This window comes from Schistocerca americana, chromosome 2, assembly GCF_021461395.2.
Source record: "Schistocerca americana isolate TAMUIC-IGC-003095 chromosome 2, iqSchAmer2.1, whole genome shotgun sequence".
Taxonomy (NCBI): Eukaryota; Metazoa; Arthropoda; class Insecta; order Orthoptera; family Acrididae; genus Schistocerca; species Schistocerca americana.
Window position 1 is genome coordinate 627,751,382 of NC_060120.1, and position 4,699 is coordinate 627,756,080.

General features: G+C 43.7%; 1 non-coding gene across 1 annotated transcript; it reads left to right on the forward strand.

Moving 5' to 3' along the window:
- The first annotated feature begins 362 nt into the window (after nt 1-362).
- On the forward strand, nt 363-437 carry Trnat-ugu. The gene has a single exon. It is a non-coding gene; the product is annotated as a tRNA-Thr (tRNA).
- The last annotated feature ends 4,262 nt before the right edge of the window (nt 438-4,699 follow it).

The following is a 4,699-nucleotide window of genomic DNA, read 5'->3' on the forward strand; positions in this document are numbered from 1 at the left end:
TTGCTGTCTCTGACAGAATTAAACTGTCATCGGCATACGCCAAGGTTTTTATTTCTTCTCCATGGATTTTAATTCTACTCCAAACTTTTCTTTAGTTTCCGTTATTGCTTTCTCAACATACAGATTGAGTAACATCGGGGATTGGTTACCACCCTGTCCCACTCCCTTCCCAACCACTGCTTCTCTTTCGTGCCCCTCGACTCTTATAAATGCCACCTGGTTTCTGTACAAATTGTAAATAGCCTTTCGCTTCCTGTATTTTATCCCTGCCACCTTTAGAATTTGAAAGAGTGTATTCCAGTCAACATTGTCTCACGGGGAGCGTGCAAGGGATAAGTCCCTGCAGACTCACTATCCTCTGTGCCCGCGGTGGCTCAGATGGATAGAGCGTCTGCCATGTAAGCAGGAGATCCCGGGTTCGAGTCCCGGTCGGGGCACACATTTTCAACATGTCCCCAATGAAGTGTATCAACGCCTGCCTGCAGCTAGGGTGTCTATTTAATTATCATTTCATTGTCAAAAGCTTTCTATAGGTCTACAAATGCTAGAAATGTAGGTTTGCCTTTCCTTAACCTATCTTCTAAGATAAGTCATAGTGTCAGTGTTGCCTCACGTGTTCCTACATTGCTACGGAATCAAAACTGATCTTCCCCGAGGTCGGCTTCTACCAGTTTCTCCATTCGTGTGTAAAGAATTCGTGTTAGTATTTTGCAACAGTGACTATACAATAATTAATTATTTTAAGTGACATTATTATAATATAGTGCTTAGTTTAGTGTTTGTTACTTCCAAATACCTTAATGACCGAGAATACTCACGTGCAGTTAATGGTCTGGGGAGGAAACTCTAACCACAGTTTAGGTGAGTCAGGCAGCCAAGTGCAACACTGAACAATCGGGTGGCAAAACGACCTAGGGACGACTGAGGAACCAACCAACAGCCTAATCAATTCCCTTCCACCCGAAACACTCGCTGCTCTATTTTAACCGACCGACTGACTACACCAGTACGCAGACAGCATTCATCTGCTCAGTGGAAATCACAGAAGCTACACACGGTTTCACGTAAACACACTTGCACAAGAACCCGAACAATCGTAAAAGCAATCACTGGAACAACAAGGAAGAATCAATTCGACACACACAGAGAGTTTCCACAAGCGACCACCCAGGTCGTTCCCACTCAAGTTACGTGGGTCGGCAACGGTCGGCGAGTCTTGGCTGTCCGAAGCTGACTGCAGCTCCAACCCGACTCAACTCCATGTCAGTTCGGAACTCGGAGACACGGCGACCCGGGCGCACTGGCTCAGACCCATCCATGCAAATGTAACTCTTACCCATTGGCCACGACATCTCTGAACAAGGAAGGAACTGACCCAAGTCCGGCACGTTGACCTAGTGACGAGGCCCAGAAACGGTCATAAGACCGAATGCAGGTCGCCCGATGAGACGACCAACCGAACCACCAACCAACGGTCCTCCCGCTCCAATCTCCTTCCGCCGGACAGTTCATGTGTGTCGCCAGCGGTCGGCGAGCACTGGCTGTCCGCACGTCACTGGCGCTCCGTCGCCGACTCACTGCTGCTGTGTCCCGACTGAGCTTCCATCTGAACTCCAGGCACACGACAACCCGGAAATAATAGCGGTCGATCCAGAGATAGTACGACAGCGCACAGATCGATAAGCGCTGCTGCTGCCACTCACGGGCAGGTAAGGCAGGAAGTTACTGACGCCAGTAAATGGAATAAGAGAACGAGGAAGCAGTACAGTAAGAGAAGATGACAAACAATAAACGGAATTACCACGAGCCGCACAAGGCTCAAAACTTGTAAATATACAAGGAGCTTTTTGCTTAAATAATGATCGGAATTCGGATCTCTCCTTTGCAAATTACAGAGTGACAAAGATAATGCTACCTCAACCATTTGGTAATTTTCACTATAGACAGCTTCTGGGATTGGTCGTCTGTTGTTGTGTGTCGGTGCTACTATTCACACTGTGTGTGTGTCTGCGCTTTAGCTTTCCGGACATGTCCGAAAGAACAGACACCGCACACATAATAGTAATATTCAAGCTTTGACGGAATTTCATGAAATCTTCAGTATGGATGCAATCTGGGTCCGACCTCTTGTGGGGATTGTGCGAACTTCTGCGAGCAATGAGGAAAATGGACAGGGTGGGCGCTACGGAAGTAGTGTGTGACAAGCCTGGACTATGCGCCGGACGCGAAGCGTGCTTACATAGCTGAAGTTGGTCGGTGACCACTCCCGTGAAGTGGGAAATCCAGGTTAGAGTCACGGTCCGGCACAGATTTTCACTTGCGCCATTGCGTTACATCAATGTTCTCATGTGGCAGGCATCGGAGTTTCTCTTTCATCGTGGAAACTTTTTGATTGTCACTTATATGTTCTCCTCCAATCAATCTTTATGCTGGGATGTGGATCTTCTGTCCATTTCCACAGTTGAGAGGTCAATGTGCGATGCAGCCAACAGGAAGGCCTGGCTGCATTCCATTCCCAGTACTGCTCAAGTTTCATCCTTGCCGCAAAGTGAGGATAGCTTGGAACAAAAGCTGCGACCTCGGGCAGGGACAGCGGCCATTTACGGACGGGAGGGAAGTAGTCAAACAATATGCTCCTCAGTACTGACAGTAAGTGAACCAAATGGCAAAGGATTACAGAGTGCCAGTTGAGCATTGCCTGGCCCACGAGTCCTGCCCACACAGATGTTACGTAACTGTATCTCCGTCGATGTGTTGTACGTATAAAACATGGAGAACATCCGACCCTTGGAAAACTTATGAGTACCACTGTTTTTTGTTTGTGATTGTCGTTTAATTTGGTTGCAGTTACTGTGCCAGGCCTTCAACAGTGTATTAATATTGTCTGTTTATGTTTAGTATATGGCCTTCAGACGAACTTCATGACAACTATTTTAAGGGGAGACGGTGGCAGAATAATGAAAAATTTACAAATTATTTTTATTTGCTTATTTGATAGTAAATATAATTGATATTATCGCAAATTTTTTCCTTGAAATTCGATCTAGAAATGGCATAAAAAATTAAAACCCTAAGCAGTGTAATGCACCAAGCCCGCTTTTCAATTGCAATTTTATTGCAGAATTTAGCCTGTGAACCTAGAAAATATAGCTTTTGAAGGCTGTGATTTTTTGTATACGAAACAGCAGTGTTATAAAGAAGGCTGTTGAGCTATTTTCTGGTTGAATCAGTGTGATATAGAAGGCTGTGGAGTGTTGTAAACAATTGTTGTGGTGTTCAGTGGAATTCGAGTGACACTTGATTTATTGTGCCGTTCTTTGTGCAAGGTTGAATCTGTTGATCCCTTTTTACAATGCCTAGGCTTGGTAAAGTATTTAAAAAATATAGTAAGTCTCATATTTCCAATATAAAGCGAAAAACTGACATTGAGGTTAGGGTCGGGCCTGCAGATGCAAACATTAGCTTGTCTCCAAGTGCATCTAAAATAAAACTAGGGACTGGGATTGTGTCAGAAGAAACAAATCATGACAGAAATACAGGTTTCGAAATTATGGATCTGGAAATGGTGGCAGAAGCACTTTGAAAACCCTGCAAGTGCTCTGTTTGTGGAGGAAATGTGGATTTTGTTGATGATGGAAAGTGAGAAGGTTTGGTTTGCACTTTGCACATCTTGTGCTAAACTTTGATGCTGACAGACCATTCAAGACATCAAAGGTCAGTAATAGAATCTATGAAGTCAATATGAGATTTGCTTATGGACTAAGATGTGTAGGGATTGGAAGAGATGGTGGAAAACTTTTATGTGGTATTATGAATATGCCTGGTTCTCCCCTCAAATTTTCTGCAATGAATACTGCTCTCCTCAATACAGTTGCAGAAGTAAGTGAAGAGAGCATGAAAATGGCAATCCTGGAGGAAATTCAAGAAAATTTTGAAGCAACTAATAGCAACGATAAAGCAGTTTCCTGTGACAGTTCCTGGCTGAAAAGGGGGCATACTTCGCCGCATGGAGTTTCAAAAATCATTGGTGTCGACACTTCAAAAGTATTTGACTTAGAGGTGATGTCTAAATATTGTTCTGCATGTTCCTTGGACAAAAAATATATTGATGGAGATAAGAAACAGAATGGCAAGAAGCCCATAAAGCTGTTTGTAGCAGAAATTATGCAGGCTACAGTGGTGGGATGGAAGCTGCAGGTAGGAAATTCATTTTCCATAAATATTTGCAAAAGTATGGAGTAAGATACATACGGTATTTAGGAGATGGAGACTCTAGTGCTTTCAAGAATGTACTTGAAAGTCAGCCCTAGGTAAAAGATTGCACTATTGAGAAACTGGAGTGCTTAGGCCATATTCAGAATATGATGGGTGGACGACTCCGAAGACTTGTTTCAGACAATAAAGGCAAGCTACTAGAGGATGGGAAGCCACTGGGAGGTAAAAACAGACTAACAAAGAATAGAATTGACAGCCTACAAGTCTTTTATGGTGCTGCAATTAGAAGTAACCTTACAAGCTTGGATAGTATGAGGAAAGCAGTATGGGCCATTTGATTTCATTACTTGTCGACAGACGCTACACCTCAACATGGACTCTGTTCTAATGAATGGTGCAAAATTTTGAAAAGTAAGGAAAGTGGGAAGCTTATACCTATAAAAATAACTTTCCTTATGAGGTTTCAGTGGCCAACTTTTAGAGC